The following is a 21,102-nucleotide window of genomic DNA, read 5'->3' as shown; positions in this document are numbered from 1 at the left end:
GAAGATGATAAGTTGTAAAAAAGGTAGATCACTTATGTTCGTACGTGCTGGAGAGACTTTAAGTTACAACTCACGTGTGACTACATAATGGATCATAAGCCTAATATTATGCATATGTGGGTGAGATATAATTTTCTTGACAAGAAGTTTTGAAAAAAGTTTGTGAAGTCTCGTAGTTCTGAGGATTTCCTAGTTAGTGCTAATTTTAATTTTGATAATGTTATGCTTATGATTTATTGAGACAACCATGAAAGTTAATAAGTTTTCTATGTTTATAACAACTTAAAAGTGAAACAAGAAAGCTGAACAAGGCAAAAAAATAAATACCCCCATAAGTTGTCTCATGGGGGTTACAGGAAACATGCAAAAAAACAATCATTAATAAAAAAAGACAACAAATGGGAGATGAGGGCTCCATGAGTCGTGATCGTATCCCATCTCCACCATCACAATACGAGAAGTGAAAGAGAGATATAAAAAGATAAAATGGAGAGTACACTTGAGATGCCTCAAGATCAGTCACTTAGAAAATTGTAAGTAGGATTTTTTGTGCGTATGTTATGTGTTATTTAAATATCTTTGGTAATTAACAATATATATATTATCATGTTGTTTAGTATTCATTATTTGTGTTAGCCCGTGATGGTTCTTTTGTTCCAGAACGATGGTATGATATATTAATACAAGCAATCGAAACAAATGAGCATGGTGGGCGAGTCCATGGTGTTGTGGATGGAACCGACCAGAGATTATTCTATGGTACATCTAGAAAAAGAACCATACATATGTAAAAAGAAACAATTGCAGAGTTTGATAAGAAGTTGGAAAGAAAAAATGAATAATTAGAAGATGCGTTAGCCAAAGTTACAAGAAAACTGAAGGAAAGACGTGGAAAAAATGAAAGTTAAATGTGGTATGTGAGAATATTGTGATATCAAAAATGTATGATATATATTGTGTTGATTCTTTTTTGTGTTCTTGTTATTTTTATGATGTAGAGAATCCGTGAAAGCGTCCAATAGTGTACACATGAAGATGGTGATGATCAATTACCTGAAAGAGCTGCTATACATGGTACAAACACAAAGGGAAGTTGTTCAACCGTCCCCGCCGATAATGAGATCCATAATAAGTTTTTGGCTCTTTCTGAAGAATCAATAACCTAATTATTATGTCTTGTTATGCATAAAAAAGATCTAATTCCTCTTGATCGAGAACATGATCGAGAGTTAGAGTGTTTCTATGTCGATCTTACAGATATAAAGGATTTGATCATTGGAAAACAGTGGTTGGATGTAGGGATCCTTCAGATTTGGTGCATGTAATTATAGAATTGAATATCTCATTCTGGTACATTCGTCATTTTTAATAGAAGTAATTCCTCACTTATTTTTTGAATTTTGTTTAACCATTTAGGTACATTCACCTTGTTTGATTAGAATTATATAAACCGGATATTTATGAATTCTTGGATATAGTGAGTATTCGATTTACAAGTAATAGTCCATAAACTATTCAAACATTCATAGATTCACGGTTAGATGGGAGAAAAACTAATACTTAACATCATTTCTCGATGTGTGAGTAATTTTCAAATTATGGTTTCTCTAATATAGTTAGTTTCCATGTTTTACCAAATACTGATTATATATGATTGTGTTCATTCAGTGAACATATTCAATTGATCATCATATCACTTGAGAGAAATATGGTAACTACATTGTGTTCCTCACTTAAACCACTTGAACCTATAATGAAACAAATTATTACTAGGTAAGTTTATGTTTATTTGACTTATAGTAATATTTTATTTGACTTTGTAATTAGTTTATCATGTAATATTTTTAAATCATTTTCAATATACAGGGTTATGAAGCGACAATATATTATGATCAATTCCAAAAAAACTCACATTTTATATGTCCAAGATAAGTAGATTTCTTTTTATGTGCATATATATATATATATATATATATATATATATATATATATATATATATATATATATATATATATATATATATATATATATATATATATATATATATGCATGTGTGATTATATATTCATGAAATATTTAAATTTATAGACGAGGAGACAAGAAGAGGGATACGAGTGTGGGTATTATGTTATGAAACACATGTTAAATATTGTCTTTGTCGGCATTGTTGATTCTTGGGATCATGTATATTTATATTGTGTCATGAAATGTTAATAATAACATCTTAATTGTTTAAGTTTGCTATTATATTTCAAATCATGTGATATTCAATTTTTTTCAATTTTTTATGTAGATATTTAACGACATGACACCTTTCTCCCCCAATGCCTTAAACGACATCGGTAGACGTTAGACGATTCTTTTTCAATGTGCTACGTGAAATGATGCTAATATATGACTTTGACTTTGATGTTTGTAAAATATCATTTTGTCGTTGATGTTTGTAATATATAACAAGGATAAATATATGCTTATAAATAATATTTTTGATTTTGATGTAAAAAAACATTTAAGTACTGTATAAAATACAGGTAAAGAAATATAGGTCTATTATATATGAAAAAAATAAAATAAAAATAAAATTGATTAAGAAGATCGTGGTGATAGGTAGCACACCAAATATTGTATTTCACATATTTAATAAAATCACCTACCTGAGTATCAAGTAGGGTCTTTAGTATGAGATATTGGTGAAATATATATAACACTCATTAGAAAAACCAGGCATGTGCACGACTTAAAATTACTTCCTAAAATCATTATTTAACAACAAATTCAAAATTTATTGATTGATTCTACTCTCACCATATTTAAAAAATATGAAAAACTTTAGATATGGTGGAAATCATAATAGTCTTGTAGAAAATAAATTTATATTACTTCCTAAAATTATTATTTCACAAAAAAAAAAACTATTCTAGATTAAAATCTTTATCCTTGCAATTTATGTATCATTGGCTTATCAAGAAGAATTTGTTAAATCATAGAGGATTAGCGTATTACACATAAAACCCTTACGGATAGCGCGATCACATGTCTCAAATTATCTCACCAATTTTTATTTTGAAGGTTTTTGTAGCTTATTTAACAACAAATTCAAAATCAATCAGTTGTCATACATTGTTGTTTATAAATTCAAAGAAAGATTTCATTTTTGCGTAAGAAAAAAGTTTTCCAATTATTATTAATTAAAAGAAATCTTTAATTTTGTTAATTGCACTACTTAATTATCGTTGTCGATAGTCATACCATATTCGTTGCAATTTTTCAGCCATAGCGTTTGCAATTTCTACTCCATCCTTTATTAACATTGTTATTTATGTCACACATTTTTTTAACGTTAGCGTACACATTGTCTTTCTCTCGTCCTCTTCCTTATAGTTTTGTTGACAAGTCTATTTAACTATTTGTTTATTAAGTTGTTCTCACTAAATCCCAAGTTTTATCTTAAAGTATAGGTTGTTTATCTTGAATTATTCAATTTTTTAAAGTTTATTTATTTGCGTGCAACCTTGTGTTTGATTCAGTTCTTTCAATCATCGTTTTCATTTCTTTCGAATTTTAATTTTTTTATTAATTTAATTCTTTCGGTGATAAAGTTTTACACTATTTGTTATGTTTTTCAATTGGTTAGGCTTTAAATCGATCAACAGTTTCTTTTTGACGGAACGTGAAAGAAGACAAGTAACAATGTAACACCTAATTCTATGAAAACCAGGTTCTATTATTCTAATTTATTCTATTTTATTTTTATTTATAATAATTTTAACATTTTATGAATTATTTTATTCTTTTATATTAAAATATTAATATCAACTAAAAAATATGAATCAGGTTACTCAAAGTAACAAAAAAATGAAGTTTTTATTAAATCGCAAAAAGGAACTCTAGATAAATTCATTAAAACAAAAAAAAAGTATCTATGAAAATATAGGTAATTTTTAATTGATGTTGCTATAAAATAATTGAAAGGTCTAATTACATTTTTAAAAAAATTAAAATTAATCCAATATCAAAATGTCTTAACCAAGATTAAATGGATTGACTTTACTATCCATTGGAAAAGAAATTTAACGAGAAATCGATTATGATAATTTAATAAATAATTTTGCATCTCAAAAAGCCTGAAAAATAAATTTCTTTCAAATTAATTATACTTAAAAAAATTATTTTATAAAGGTCCAATACTTAAAGCTTGCTATAACCCTCAATATTGGTTGAGACGATCCTGCGACCAAACTTCTCATATCTTCATCGAGCATTTCAAGCATGAAGACATTGTCAAGTTAAGATTTATTTTTGGAGTAACAAAATCAAGTTTAAGAGAGTGTTGAATATTTAAATTGAATTTGGGTTTGTTAGTTTTTGGGCCTTAGTAATTTTAAGCCCAAATTGGTGTTGTAGTATGTCCAACTTCTAGAAGTCTATTCTATATAGATATCTCTAGAAGATAAGGATAAGTTATTATTTTTATAGAATATTAGAGAGAATTCTAGAGAGTGATTTATAATCATTAGATTAAGTTTGTGGTGGCAAAATCCTAGTCGTTAATTTAAGAATACCACTAGTATAAATAGAGGTGATGTATTTGAGCTTGTAAAAGGTCAAAAATTATAAACACTCAATAATAAAGGTAGTCTTCCCATTCTCAAAAGTTTCATATCCTCTGGTAAATACTTAACACTTTTTCAACCTATAAAAAACTTTCTTCCAATATCTTATATTTTTATTTTAAAATTATTTTTATATATTCAGATGTACTAATATTTTTACTATTGGAAAAAAAACACAATAACTCATTTATATGTATAAACCTATTACATAATTCCAAATCATACATTTATATTCAATTGGGTTCCTTCAACCATTTCGCAACAGCGATAAATACCTTTCACGGTTAATAATAATTCAACATGAATCAATGGAGACAAAAGCTATCATAAATTTGATTTAAATATAGGTATGCATTTGCACAATTTCTCCGGATCTTATTCCCCATCTATTTAATTTTATTCAAATTTATAATAAATCTTATTCTAAATTATGCAGCTTCATTCTAACTATTAAAGACGCAGTATATTCATACAGTAACATCTTTGTCATTCGATTTGATTGGTCTTATGTCAGAGATTTTTTTCCAGTGTCAACGACCATGATTTTCTTGATTAAATGAGGTGAATCTTTTTCCTAATTAATGATTTTTGCTGTCATTGGGATTTTGAATTTTCTGCTATAGAATTTTGTTGAGGTCAAAGTTTGCCATAAGAAATTATATTTTTCTTCCTTATTTGTTTCATTAAGTGTGTTCAATGGATTGTGGTAGCCGGTTATAATTTATGTTTGTTAGGTATGTGTTGGATTCTTGCATTTATGCTTGATTTAATCCTATTTAAGTGGTTGGACTATAGGATCACTCCTATAGCCAAAGCTACATATATTCTTATATTTTAGTATTATTCATAATGAATCAGCGGGCATTCGAACAGACCCTACAAGCAATGCTCAAGAAGTAATGTAATTTTTGTTGACTGCTGTGAATTTTGACATCATATTTATTGATTTTGATTTTCCCATAATAAGGAGATCTCAGGTATAATAATGTTATTATATCTACCACTAAAATATATTTTTATTGTATTTTATTTAGTTTGCGATGGATATGCGTGCATTGGGGATACAAAGAAAATTAGTGGCCATGTTATCAAACTTATGTGATCATAATTCAAAAATGTTTCTTGAAGCAAGATTTAATGGCAACACTCAGAAACCTTTGACTTGAGGAATTTTGGAACATATCTTTGAAATCCTTCGCTACAAATTTTAGTAGTGGGTATGCTATCAAGCTTTGGAAATGATTCTCGAAGCAGGAGTTAATGGAAACACTCAAAAACCTTTCACTCGAGGAATTTTTAAACACATCATTAAAATCTTTAACTTCATATGAATCTAATGTTCCTCATTATTATGATGTGATATGTTTATAGTTTGTAGGGGAGACATTGACTCTTTGAGTTGAAATATCAAATAAATTATGAAATGTATGGGATGAAAAACAAAAGTAGTTTATCTACCATATTTTGGAAATTAGTAACTATGAGAAACAATGTGACGAAGGAAGCAAGCCCATCATAAATGAATGAAAAAGGGATAATGTTACTGAAATGATGGAATCTAGTCCATCGTCAATTCCTGACCCATTACAAAAAATTATGATTGGACCATCACCGCGACAACAATACATAATACTTTCTAATCCTTCTCCAAGTCGAATTATCAAAATACCACAGGATGATATGGATTCATCAGATCCTACTCTAGGATGCATTATCACAATGTCAATGGATGGCATTGGATTTACCGGATCCTCCTCCAAATTATGTTATCACAATTTCATTTTCAAAGCCGCATTATCACAATTTTAAATTACATTATTGAAGTCGTATTATTACAATGTCATTCTGAAAGTGATAGCTTTTTATATGGTGTAAGGCTAAAGATCTACGTCCTAATCATATTATCACATGTAGTGACTTCACATGTATTAAGGATTGATTAATACAAATAACTTGTTTAAATATGTAAGGAATGATTATTACAAATAACTTGCTTAAATGTATATTAAGGTTATTTACATCACAAGCTTTAAATGGCTGCATTTTTTAACTTTATATATGTATTTATTGTATAACAAAGATGATAAATTAAGATAAACAATCACATTACATAAACCAATAAAATAAGTTAGAAGTACTCTTAAGTAAGCCAAAAAAAAGTAAAAACAACAAAACATAAGCTATTTGTTATGCTCTCGAGAAATTGTTACACAACATTAGATATTTGCACCCTCCATCTCATGTGTGTTTATTAAATAGATCTAGTACTCCTAATTTATATTATATTAGAAATTTGCTGGTTATGTGCATGTATTTGTCATGCTTGTACAAACACGCGAATGTAAAGTCAAAGGAAAAAAAATAAAATATATCTAGAACTATAATCTTTCCATATAACTAAATTTAATAAAACATTTTTATACTAAACAAGGTGTTATTGCATCAAGAAGGATTCTTAATATTTTTTAAGTAGCTGACATGTTGTTCCCAATTAGTTAAAAAATCATATACATATTAGATTTACATTAAACTTGATTCTTTCACATTCCATAATGTTATACAAATGACAGTTTTTCTTTATACATATTTTAGGATGCTTTATGATGTTAATTTTACAAATATAACATGCAAGTAAGGTAGAGAAATTGACATCATCGTACACAGTGACAAGTTTAAGCCGACCGTTGTTTGTCCTCAAGTAAATTGCCTATAATTACATATTTCAACATACAACAAGTCGCACAATAACAATCGAACATCACCAAATTAAATATTTCTTTTACTCGACCGTTGTTCTAGCTTCCAACTTTTATCCGGTGAATTCGGAAAATGTCATCAACATTGACGAGTATTCAACTTGTCTCTCAATTCACTATAACTCACTCAATGGATAGGGTGATCTCTCAATCAAAATGAAAAATCAATTATACTTATCTTGATCATTTTCTAATAGAGTTCATCACAAAAATCACAACACACACATAAAGGTCTTTTCAGGTTGTAACTTGCCTTATGTTCGGGTATGATATTTTTAGTAAAGTAGGTTTAAACTTTTGGAGTTAGGTACATAATTATCCTTCTATCATCATACCCCTTTGTTCCTTTTTTATGGTACTAGAGATTTTTGGTTCTTATCTTTATTTTCTCTTTTTCTTTTTTAAGAAACGTCTTTTTCCACTTCTTTTTATTCTCGAAATTTTGAAATTTTTGGACAATATTCTCTAGTACCCCAACTTCAAACTTAAAACTTTGCTCACTTCCAAAAGCAATCACAAACTTTATATTTTTCATATACGTTAAGAACTATACTTCTACCTAACTCCAAAGAGAGGGTGGAAAGAAAATATCTTTCAAGTCATATGGCTAAGAATTTTAGGCTACGTCACTGAAAGAAAGGGTTAGGCTCAAAGTGGTTAGCAATGGATATACCTATTACTATAGGGTGGTTTAAAAAAAGGATCAAAGTTAAAAAAACAAAAAATTGTCTCATTATGTGTTGGTCAAACCAGATAACTTAATCGGAAATAGATCAAGCCAGATAAAATAATAATGCATGGATACACTCATAAAGAAAGAAAAGTGAACAATAGAAATATTTGGCTCAAACCTTACTAGATGAGGTATATATAGGTTGAGTACAAGTCCGTTGATTATTTTCTCATCCTTCTCCTTCAAGTTTCTAGTTGCTATTATGATGATCAAGTTTCTTTTGGATCCTATGTTCAATGCTAAAGTGCTAAACTTGAAAATCTGAAGAAAAAAAAACAAACAACTACAAACTTGTTTATTAAAGATAACATGGGTCTTCATGGCATGGTTATTCTTGAGTAGCTAATTCCTCTTGTGGATGGTCTTGAATAAAGATAAGTAAATTATGAAAAACAAAAATTGATTAAAAATAATGGGTTGCCTCTCATCCAATGCTTCTTTTCCGTCATTAGCTTGACGTCTCATGCTCAAAACACATCAGGCGCAAGGGATACCCTCACGCCGATGAAAACTCATTTTTGAATTCTTTTGTGAACTTCACTACCTTTTTCTTACAATTGGTAGCATGTCTATAGATCCTCCATATATGGTGTCCATTGATATGCATTAAACACCACATTCTCATTGTTAAAATTCAAAATCAATTCACCTATCTCCACATCTATTTTTGGCTTCCCGGTTGCCAAAAATAGGCGCCTGAGAATCACTAATTCTGATTAATCATTTTTCATGTCAATTACCACAAAGTCTGTAGGGAAGGTTAAACTATCAATATGAACTAGCACATCTTGTACATTACCAAGCGAACGCGTCGCAAATGAATCGGACAAAGTGAGTGTCATGTTGCTCGATATGATCTCTCCTATCTTCAATTCCTTAAATTTCTCAGTGACATGACATTGATGCTTGATCCTAAGTTGCATAAAGCATGTGGGACTTTTAACTCACCAATGGTGCAATTGATGTTGAACTCCCATGGATCCTTCATCTTTGGTGGAACTTCCGACAATTTTGTCATCTCCTCTTTGTCATGTTGACATGTCCTTGAGTCAACTTCTACTTCCCACCTTTTAGCAATACCTACATAAACTTAGAAAACTTGGGAATTAATTTTAAAATTTCATGAAAAAATGTACTTACCAAAGGTTTTGTCAACACTTCTTTAAAATTTTCAAACATTCCAGCTTCATCCTCATGTACCAGTTTCTTCTTAATGATAAGATATGATGGTTTTATGTAATCTGGTAAAAGTGGGTGTGGTTCATTAAGGATTTTCTCCTTTGATCTCTTCCAAGGAGAGTTTTTATCTATGAGTTAAACAAGGGTGACTTCTCTTTACTCTTAGTTTCCTTGTCTTCCATTCTCCTCTTTTTCACTTCCACCTTCGTTTTTCTCAATTTCATCCTCTTGAACTCTTTCAGCTTCACCCTTTTTAGTAACTACACCAAAATATGTTTCCATAACCTTTCATGTTTCATTATTAGGATTATCAACGGTGTTACCGGTGAATCTCCACTTGAGCTTGGCAGAGCAATTATTTGTCTGGATAATTGACCAACATGTGTCTCCAAATTCTTGATTGACGCATCATGGTTTCTACTCATAATTCCATGGTTCTTATTTACCTGATCAAAGCTACTCTTAGTGACTTCAATGAAATTCTGCAAGGTCTCTTCCAACTGTGATGGATTCCTTTGAAATGGAGCTTGTTGGCTTTGTTGCATATCTTGGTTGGCATTTGAATTTTGATTATTGCTCCAATGGAAATTTGGGTGATCTTTCCAACCTGGATTGTATGTGTTGGAATACGATTGCTATTTTGAAAATTTGCAAACTGGACCTCCTCACTTGTCCCTTCCAACGAGCACCTTTCATTCACATGTTCTCCTCCATAGAAATCTCACCTAAGTGCTTGTACCTGGCTCTCGTTATCTCTATCTAAGTTGCTTTCAGTTAGATTTTTATTTAACAATTCAATTTGAGCTAAAAGAGTAGTATGGGTATGAAGAGGTAACATACCTTTAGATGTACCCTGAGTTTCAAGCTTGACTGGCCTTTCGCCTTTCGAACGATATCCATTCATACATATATTCTCAATAAGGTCTTTTACTTTTGGTTCAGTCATTTGACGGATAGTACCTCCCGCGAAAGCATCCAATAACATGTGAGTTTGACTCTTGAGACCTTTGATGAAGTTTTGAATCTGCTCCATATTATTCATGTTGTGATTCGGGCATCTGCATAATAAAAGTTTTAGTCTGTCCTAAGAGTCATAAAGCAACTAAATTTCATGTTTCTCAAAATTTACAATTTCTGCTCGGGGATCGGTAAATTGATTAGTAGTAAAAAATCGTTCAAGGAATTTATCCTCCAATTCCTTCCAAGTCCGGATTGTTTCATTTCGAAGGAAAAGTAACCAATCTTTTTCACTTCCAATCAATGGGAACCCAGACAACCTCAATTTAACCTGGTCTTCAGTGACATCAGTTGGTTTGCACATTTAAGCTGTTTTATACAAGCGTGCAAGATGCGCCCATGGGTCTCTAATCGCCTTCCATTTGAACATATTTTATTTTAAACCTGAAAGTACATAATTTTTAATATCAAAGTTAGTAGGGTATGCCGATACAACACCCTAGAAACTTGTCCTTCATTGGTTTGATTAAAGCAGCTGCCATGATGACTTCTTCTTCAGAGTCATAAGAACTCGATAGGTGATATTCTTCTAGTATTCCTCCATCCAGAGCTGCTTCTCTAGCTCTTTTCTAAGAGCACATGCGGTTCTTTCAATTTCTGGATCAAATGGTATTAATGATGATTCTGAACTGCACATACACAAACAAAAAAATACCTCAGTAGCATTATGATAAACAAGAAAATAAAACAAAAATTTAAAAGACTAAAAATAAAAAATGGCACAAATGCCACGTTGTTGAAAAATTAACAGTCCCCGACAACAACGCCAAAAACTTGATGACTTCTCGGCAAGTGTACCAGTAATGTCGAAGTAATAACAAGATTGAATCCACAAGGACTGCCTCAAAGCAAGACAAAATGTGTGCAATGTATAAAAAATTAGTAAAAGTGGGGGTTTTCGAGTTTTAGTACAAAAAGTAAATAAACGAGTAAACAATATCACGAAAGTGGTCAAGTTGTGTTATAGAATCCATATTCCTCTATTATTGATGTTTGATTCCCTCCATGAATGATCTGATCACTATAATCTCACGGAGAATTAACAAAACCATTATAGAGGATAAATCACTAACCACTACTCGAAGCTTTCTATCCCAAGTCCGCTAACATCATCCGTGTTAGGCGATGTATAGAACGTTAATTCTTTATGTCATTATGCGGGGTCTCCTATTCCTATTTAACTAGTGTAAGTACAACAATTTCCCTAGGTCCAACACATAGACTAATGGTCAGTATTCCCTATGTGCCCAAAATCAGATTAAAAAAGTGTCTCACATGAAAAAGCATTAAGAACAAGGAGAAATTGAATAAGATTATAGATCTATAGGTTCAAACAATGGTCAAATAAACATACAATCCAACGATATAGAAATAGGTCCACCATAACACAACCTAACCTAGAGGAGCTTAACTACTCATAGTGCAAATAACAATACCATAATTCATAGAAGAAAATAACATAAGAAGTCCCTTTAAGTGATGACCTCCAGTGACTTCAAATGCTCTAAAAATAACTACCTATGCTCTCAAAATCATGCTTTAATCCCCCAAAATCATAACCCTTGTGAAAGTGCAGAAAATACCCTTTTAAAGGCATTAGAATGGACCAGAACGCGTTAGACCAACCCATAACAAGTTCCTATCGTGCGCGTGATACCTTGCATCGCGCACGATGGTGCATGTGATTATTTCTGAAGTTGCATCCTTTTTTTCTCCTTTTTCACTCCAATTTTCAATAAGTCCATAATTTTCAAACTTAGCTATTTTTCCTCATTCTTTGGTCATTCTTCTTCATTTAACCTCCAATTTCACTTGTTTTGATCTGATTCTTCAACTAGATATATGCAATGGCGGATTGTCGTCACATTCCTTGGACGTAGCAAAGTCAGCACATTGATAAATGGTTGGAAAGAAGCACCAGAGGATGTGAAAGAGAGCATATGGACAAGCATATTGGTATTAATTTTAATGTTCATCGATTCAATATTACTTTCAATAATTAATAATACATACTTATTAGTGTAACTATAGTTGACATTTCAGTTTTCTGAAGATGATATGTTGAAAAAAAGATAGATCACTTATGTTGGTACTTGTTGGAGAGGTTTAAAGTCACGACTCACGCGTGACTACATAATGTATCCTAAGCCTGATCTTGAGCATGTGTGGGTGAGATATAATTTTCTTGACAAGAAGGTTTGAAAAAAGTTTGTGAAGTCTTGTAGTTCTCAGGATTTCCTTGTTAGTGTGAATTTTATGTTCTGATAATTTTATGCTTATGACTTGTGGAGACAAAAATGCAAGTTAATAATTTTCCTATGTATATAACAACTTAAAAGTGAAGCAGTAAAGTTGAACAAAGCGAAAAACAAGTACATAAATTGTCTTGTGGGGTTACAGGAAACTTGAAAAAACAATGATTAATGAAAAAAGACAACAAATGGGAGATGAGGACCCCATAAGTTGTGATCGTAACCCATCTCGACCATCACGACATGAGAAGTGGAAGAGAGCTCGACAAAGACCAAATGGAGAGTAAACTTTAGATGCCTCAAGAGCAATCACTTGGAAAATTATAAGTAGGATTTTTTGTGCGTATGTCATGTGTTATTTAAATCGCTTTGGTAATTAATGATATATATCTTATCATGTGGTTTAGGATTCGTTAGTTGTGTTGGCCTCTGCAGGTTCTTTTATTCCAGAACCACGACATGATATATTAATAGAAGCCATCGAAACAAATGAGCATGGTGGGCGTGTCCATGGTGTTAGAGATGGCATCGGCCTGAGACTATTCTATGGTATATCCAGAAAAAGCACCAGACCTACGCAAAAAGAAACAATTGAAGAGTTTAAGAAGAATTGGAAATACAAAATAAATAATTTGAAGATGCGTTAGCAAAGGAGCAGGAAAATCGAAGGAAAGACGTGGAAGAAATGAAAGAGTTATATGCAGTATGTGAGAATATTGTGATATCTGGAATGTATGATATATATTGTGTTGATTCTTTTTTGTGTTCCTGTTATTTTTATGATGTAGAGAATCCATGGAACCGTCCATGAAAGAACTGTTGTACGTGGTATAAGCACAAAAGGAAGTTGTTCAACCGTCCCCGTCGATAATGAGATCCATAATGTTTTTTTGGCTCCTTCTGAAGAATCAATAACCTAATTGTTATGTCACGTTATGGATAAGAAAGATCTAATTTATCTTGAGCTAGAACATGATCAAAAGTTAGAGTGTTTATATGTCGATCCTACTGATATAAAGGATTTGATCATTGGAAAACAATGGGTGGACATGGGGATACTTCATGTTTGGTGCACATAAGTATAAAATTGAATATCTCATTATGGTACATTCGTCGTTTTGAATAAAACTAATTCCTCACTTATTTTTTGAATTTTTTGTAACCATTTAGATACATTCATCGTGTTTGTATATGTTTAAATAAATCAGATATTTATGGATTCTTGGATTCAACAAGTATTCAATTTACACGTAATTGTCCAAAAAAGATTGAAACATACATAGATTCACAGTTAGATTGGAGAAAAGACTAATACTTAGCACCATTTCTCGATGTGTACGTTATTTTAAAATTGTGGTTTCTCTATTATAGTTACTTTCCATGTTTTACCAAATACTAATTATATATGATTGTGTTCAATAAATGAATATGTTTGATTGATCATCATATCTCTTGGGACGAATATGGTAACTACACTTTGTTCCTTACCCAACCCACTTGAATCTATGATGAAACAAATTATTATTAGGTAAGTTTATGTTTATGTGACTTTTAATAAAATTTTATTTGACTTTTTATCAAGTAATATTTTTAAAACATTTTCAATATACAGGGTTATGAAGCGACACTATATTATGAACAATTCTAGAAAAAGCTCACATTTTGTACTCCCAAGATAATTGCATTACATTTTATATACATGTATAGTTACATCCATGTGTGGTTATATATTCATGCACTACTAGAATAAGTCATTTTAGCCTCCTAGTTTAGAGTCGGCCACCGACACGGACACTATTAGTGTCGGCTAAGCCTACACTAACGGACTCTATCTAGGTACACTTGTAAGACAAGTTATTTTTTTTATCAGTGTCGGCAAAACCGACACTACTTGTTATTTTATATTTGAAGAATGTTTGATTAATTTATTTAGAGTCGGTGAGACCGACTCTATCTAGTAGCATTATTTTTTAATTAGTATTTATTTACTTAGAGTCCGCTGAGCCGACTCTATTCTTATAACATATACAATTTCCATTGATTTATCTATAATATATATATATATATATATTTAAGATTTAAGTATTTTATTTATTAATTAGAGTCCGCTTGGCGGACTCTATGGAATTTTCTATTTCGTACCAAAAATCAGCTTATTTCCCTCTTTCCTTTTCCCTCGTCATTTTTCACTCTCCCTCCATTTCATTTCACAAAACGAAAACCCTAATCTGATTCTTCCTCTCTCTCTTCCGATTCTTCCTCTCACCGTCGCAGGCGTCACCACCGTAATCGCCGAGACCGCGACAAGGACTCCGTTAAGAACCGAAAAAAAACCAAGTCTCACTCCCACACCAAACGACGTCGCAAGCATCATCGCTAGTCTTCCGATTCTGATTCATATTCTTCATCCCCCTTTATGATTACTCCAGGTTCCAATTCAATTCCTCACATAACGGACTACATGCTTATTCCCTTTTTAATTTTTATTTCTCGGTATATACATGATTTGATTCCATATTCAATTTACTATCCATGAATTTTTATGTACAAACGTTCTCAAATGCTATGGAATACAGTTGAAGAAATAGTTTATTCAACCTTTTGTCTCTGTGTTTTGGTTACGGGTATGTTTGTATGTTTCCACTAATTTGAATTAATCAAATTTAGTTTAAAGTTCGTCTGTGTATTTGGTTCTGCCGTGAAGAAAATTGATTTTGATTGAATTGATTCTGTAAAAGTAATTCTGGCTAAAAGTGATTTACAGTATGTTTTAGATAAATTGTTGCAAAAGTGAGTTGAGTTGTGTTAAGAAAGAAAAATCAGTTCTACATGATTTACAGTATGTTTTACAGTGATTTACAGTATGTTTTACAGTATGTTATAGAAAGAAAAATCAGTTCTACATGAGAGCAACTGAACATGTTAAAATCAATTTTGGGTGATCCAAATGTTATGGTATTGATCAATATGACACTCAAGGCTTAGGTCCTTAGATTCTGCAGCTAAATTTTATGTCATTATTTGGTAAATGATTCTTGGATTCGTATTTATGTGTGACAACTTCAGACATTTCAAGTTCCGTCTTTTTTGAGAAGAAAAGCCAACCCTAAAAATGTTGTTTCCATCATACTGGGAGGAGGTTCTGGTGTTCAACTTTTTCCTCTTACCAAACGAGCTGCTACACCAGCTGTGAGTTAACCAAACCATTGTTTTTGTTGACTCAAAATTCGAGAATTGTTTCATTCGGTAATGATACATAGTATTGTTTACATTTTTCAGGTTCCTGTTGGTGGATGCTACAGGCTTATAGACATTCCAATGAGCAACTGCATCAACAGCGGGATCAACAAAGTATTTGTATTGACACAGTTCAACTCAGCATCCCTTAACCGTCATATCTCTCGCACCTATTTTGGAAATGGCATCAACTTTGGAGATGGATACGTAGAGGTATGTATCAAGAAATTGGCTGTTAATTGTGAATGGTGTATATCGTCATGTTTAATTTTTGAACCACTGAAAATAAAATAAAAATCCCTTGGAATGCATGTATTCTATTCTCTCCTAATACCCATTAGGAAGTTATCTGATTTTCTCCTAATACCCATTAGGAACTTATCAGCCATTCATTTTTGTCTAATATATGTTTGTTTGCAACCGACTTTTTTGAGATCAAACTTGTAAAGGAAATTGAGCCAGCATTGAAAAAACAGCTTGTTATTTCAACAGTACTGATGACTGTTGGAATTGCAATTGTTAGTTGGATAGCACTCCCATCTACCTTCACCATCTTCAATTTTGGAGAGCAGAAAGTTGTCAAGAACTGGTTAGTTTCATAACACTTATTGTTAGGGTTTCAGTCTATTTACGAAATAATGATTTGAATCATAAATTTTGAACAGTCTTAGTACTTACTGGATTGATTTTGGCTTTGCAGGCAGCTATTCTTGTGTGTTTCTGTTGGTCTTTGGGCAGGGCTTATCATTGGATTTGTTACTGAATACTATACCAGCAATGCATACAGGTAAAAGCAATTCTGAATCATATTTTGCATTTTCATCTTCATTCATCTAATTGATTAAATATTAACAGGAGTTACATTTTCTTTCTGAATTTTGCAGCCCTGTGCAAGATGTTGCTGATTCCTGCAGGACTGGTGCTGCTACCAATGTTATCTTTGGTCTTGCCTTGGGATACAAGTCTGTTATCATTCCAATTTTTGCCATTGCAATTAGTATTTTTGTAAGTTTCAGTTTTGCTTCTATGTATGGTGTTGTTGTTGATGCACTTGGAATGTTGAGTACTATAGCAACCGGATTAGCCATCGATGCATATGGTCCAATCAGTGACAATGCCGGAGGTATTGCTGAGATGGCTGGAATGAGTCACAGAATTCGTGAGAGAACCGATGCTCTTGATGCTGCAGGAAACACAACTGCTGCCATTGGAAAGGTTCAGTTTTCCTCTTTTTTTTTTCTTTTCTTTTCACCTAGTTCAATATATTCTATTATTCTAGTTAAGTTCTTGATGTATGTTGTAACTATGTTGTAGGGGTTTGCTATTGGTTCTGCCGCCCTTGTGTCTTTGGCCCTTTTTGGTGCCTTTGTGAGTCGTGCTGGTGTTACAACCGTCGATGTCCTGACTCCCAAGGTTTTCATCGGTCTGATTGTGGGCGCCATGCTCCCTTACTGGTTTTCTGCCATGACCATGAAGAGTGTCGGAAGTGCAGCATTGAAGATGGTTGAGGAAGTTCGCAGGCAATTCAACACGATTCCTGGATTGATGGAGGGAACTGCGAAACCTGACTATGCCACATGTGTGATAATCTCCACCGACGCTTCCATCAAAGAAATGATCCCACCTGGTGCCCTTGTTATGCTAACACCCCTTATTGTTGGGATCTTTTTTGGTGTTGAAACACTTTCTGGTGTCCTTGCCGGATCATTGGTTTCTGGTGTACAGGTAATTAATGTTTGGTACCCACTGTCTGCTGCTTGTAATACAATCAATATTAATTCATGATGCAATGTGGTTGTTGTGTTGATTACAGATTGCCATCTCTGCATCCAACACTGGCGGTGCTTGGGATAATGCCAAGAAGTACATCGAGGTAAAATACTATTTTACTAAATAGATTGAGCTGTATGATACTATTTTTGATAGAAGTATTTGGAGTTTCTATCTCCTTCCATCAACCAAGAGCTTTTAGCTCTCTGACTCCACCTTATTTGGAGGTTGATATTAATTATAGTATCGTTAAACATATTAGTAGTTTTAAAATATATATGTTTACCCCTTTATTTTTCAGAAGCAGACTTAATCAAATTAAACTCTCCAAAAAGGATCTAGTTATCCATTTTTATAGTCTAATGTAAGTTAGATATAATAGCACAAGTCCTATGTTTATCAACATGCTTAGAGTGACCATAGAAAGCTGTAATTCTACAGTCAGGACTGCTATCAGTTTGAAAAGGAAAGTTCTGTTGAAAATGAAATTCCTGCTGTGCTGTTTGATATCAGTTTGAAATTCCTGCTATCAGTTTGAAAAGGAAAGTTCTGTTGAAAATGAAATTCCTGCTGTGCTGTTGTTGCTGCTTTTATATGGATAGATATATATTAACTAATGTATATAATTACTGTACTTTTATGATAAAGTGAGCCTGTACTTTTATAATTACTGTATATATTAACTAATGCATTGTCACTTTATATGGATAAATATATATTAACTAATGTTTAAGATTATCTAACGACACTTTCCATTCTTCAATTGGTTTATTTTGTAAGGAACATCCCACGTCTTTAATCAATTTAGGCACACCTTCACATTCAAAAGCAACTTCACGAAGCAATGCGAGCTGCTACCGAGGCTGCAAAAGCTGCTACCGAGACTGCACAAAGGATGGAGAGGGAGATGAATGCTTGGAAGGAATTTATGATGAAGAAATTTGACACTTCAACTTTTGTATCACATTCTCATCATTATGATGACGATTTGGATGATCAATCATTAGATGAAGATTGATCTTGTACTTTTAGTAGAACGAATTAATCTCGGATGTGATTACTTTTTGTGTATGTTTTTTGAAAGTTAATGTGGGTAGAACTTTTGTAGTTACTTTCACGAATGTTTAAAATTGTTTCCAAATGTTTTACCATAAATATGATATTGTGGATTGAAAAAATTTGTTCGAGTGAGGTTGTCATGTTGCAACCCGTTATTGTCCTTTTTTGTTGACTTTAGAGTCGGTGTATGCAAGGCTAAATATTATTATAGACTTTTCTATGTTGACTTTAGGGTCGGTGACACGGACGCTATCTGTTGACTTTTTTTGTTGACTTTAGAGTCGGACAGGCCAACGCTAAACATAATATTGACTTTTCATGGTTTTGAAACAACATAGCGTCGGTTCAATTAGTGTCCGCTTTAGCCTCCGTCTCCCCGAGGCTACGTAGCCTCGGTGTATCTTTAGCCGACGTTACACAGTAGCTTCGCAACTTTTATTCAAGGCCCGACACCGCCGCTAAACCGACGCTAACCACATATTAGTGTCTGTTTTTTCACCGTTAGCGTCTGTAAATGGCCGACGCTAATAACAGTTTTTCTAGTAGTGATGAAATGTTTAAATTTGTGGACGAGGAGACAAGAAGAGGGATACAAGTGTGAGTATTATGTTATGAAACACATGTTAAACATTGTCTCCATCGACATTGTTGATTCTTGGGATCAAATATATATATTATGTCATGAAATGTTTATAATAACATATTAATGTTTAAGTTTGCTATTATATTTCAAATAGTGTGATGTTCAATTTTCTTAAACTTTTTGTATAGACGTTTAATGACAAGACACCTTTCTCCCCTAATTACAATTAAAAGATATCTGTAGACGGACGTTTATTTTCAATATGCTACTTGAAAAGGGCGCTAATATATGATTTTTTCTTTGATGTTTATAGATATATCATTTTATCTTTGATGTTTGTAATTTATAACAAGGATAAATATATGTTTGTAAATAATATTTTTGACTCTGATGTAAAAAATATTTAAGTTTGTAATTTATGTATAAAATATAGGTAAACAAAATATAGGTTTTTTATATAAAGAAAAATAAAATAAAATAAAATAAAGTATTTCACCACTATTGATTAAGAAGGCCGCGATGATAGGTAACACACTAAATATTGTATAACATACCATCTATGGGAATCAAAGTCATGACCTTTATATATTGCACAACGATTGTTTACTATAATCATTGTGATAGGTAGCATGTTGCTTAGTTTGTCACAATCAAACATCTGTGGTGGAAAACATCATACTTACCACACCCTACCTCCCAACGGTTGGTTAACCGTGATGGTATCCATTTTCCAACCGTTGTAAAATGGGGTTTCCATAGTAGTGTTTGCAGTATATATTTAATGAAATCATCCACATGAGTGTGAGTGTCAAGTAGTGCCTTTAGTATGGGATATTGGCGAAATATCTATAATACTCATTAGAAAAATCATGCACGTGCATGGCCTAATAGCGCACCACAATCTCAACAGAAAGAAATATGAGGAGTGTGATGCGAGTGGTAGACCTCTAACATATACTATATGTCTTTGGTCCATATAGCTTGCTACACAAATGCCACAATATGTTAAATTTTATCATTCTAGGATTGATTCTTCTAGTTTGGTACATGCATTACATATATAATATCAACCCAACAAATTTTTATAATATTTCTTAATTATTTTATTTATATGTAGGGGATTGGCAGTTATTAGCTATTTAAAGAATAATTATTATTATAATTTAAAACAACTTTTTGAAAAATAAATTATATTTTTATTTAATTTAAATCTCATTTATTGATAATTACTAGGATAATATTATGAATAATATTTAAATAAAATCACAATGTCAATTTAACTCTTTAATGTTTTTTAATGAAATTAAATAAATTTAATTTTAATAAATAAATGCATCATTTTTAATCAATTTACATACGGTACATTTTGGATATGTTATGCTGGAACAATATTATAGTATTTGGTTCACCAACATCACATAGCCGCTTGCGGGTAAATTGCCGAGATTTAGAAAAATAAAAGAATGAATCTGACGTGAATCGAACACGCAACCTTCTGATCTGGAGTCAGACGCGCTACCATTGCGCCACAGATCCATTTGTTGTACTTTTCTCGTCTAAATGATATAAAGTGTAAACTCTCTAAATTATCGCTTTTTTTTACCCAAACCAGAGAATCTCATTATTATACAGTATCTTTAACATGTGGGATTTTTGTTTTTTTTTTTAGATTTGTTCGCTGGAAATAAAAGTATAAGATAATTTTGTTATTGGAAATGTTTGCGGTCACATTCAGAGTCAACTTAAGCCACATCTAATAATTATATTTAATGGCAAAAATGATGGTGTTAATTTAGTTTGGATGCATTAAAATGAGATTTCAACATTCTCTTTAATAAAAACTAAAATAACAAATAAATTATAACTTGTGTAGCTTGTTTTTCTTTTTAACTTAAAGACATT

The 21,102-nt window shown here is 32.0% G+C and overlaps 2 long non-coding RNA genes, 1 other non-coding gene and 1 pseudogene across 3 annotated transcripts; 3 read left to right on the top strand and 1 right to left on the bottom strand.

The window, feature by feature from the left end:
* The first annotated feature begins 4,639 nt into the window (after positions 1-4,639).
* On the top strand, positions 4,640-6,429 carry LOC127083497 (uncharacterized). Its single transcript, XR_007788450.1, has 3 exons — positions 4,640-4,961; positions 5,051-5,175; positions 5,649-6,429. It is a non-coding gene; the product is annotated as an uncharacterized LOC127083497 (long non-coding RNA).
* Positions 6,430-15,101: 8,672 nt separating this feature from the next.
* Positions 15,102-15,998, top strand: LOC127083496 (uncharacterized). Its single transcript, XR_007788449.1, has 3 exons — positions 15,102-15,175; positions 15,618-15,740; positions 15,831-15,998. It is a non-coding gene; the product is annotated as an uncharacterized LOC127083496 (long non-coding RNA).
* Positions 15,999-16,094: 96 nt separating this feature from the next.
* LOC127079997 (pyrophosphate-energized vacuolar membrane proton pump 1-like) lies at positions 16,095-18,715 on the top strand (annotated as a pseudogene).
* A 1,949-nt stretch (positions 18,716-20,664) lies between these two features.
* Positions 20,665-20,736, bottom strand: TRNAW-CCA (transfer RNA tryptophan (anticodon CCA)). The gene has a single exon. It is a non-coding gene; the product is annotated as a tRNA-Trp (tRNA).
* Between the last annotated feature and the right edge of the window lie 366 nt (positions 20,737-21,102).

This window comes from Lathyrus oleraceus, chromosome 5 (genome assembly GCF_024323335.1).
Source record: "Lathyrus oleraceus cultivar Zhongwan6 chromosome 5, CAAS_Psat_ZW6_1.0, whole genome shotgun sequence".
Taxonomy (NCBI): Eukaryota; Viridiplantae; Streptophyta; class Magnoliopsida; order Fabales; family Fabaceae; genus Lathyrus; species Lathyrus oleraceus.
The sequence above is the reverse complement of the archived record's forward strand: the minus strand, read 5'-3'. Positions and strand labels throughout refer to the sequence as shown.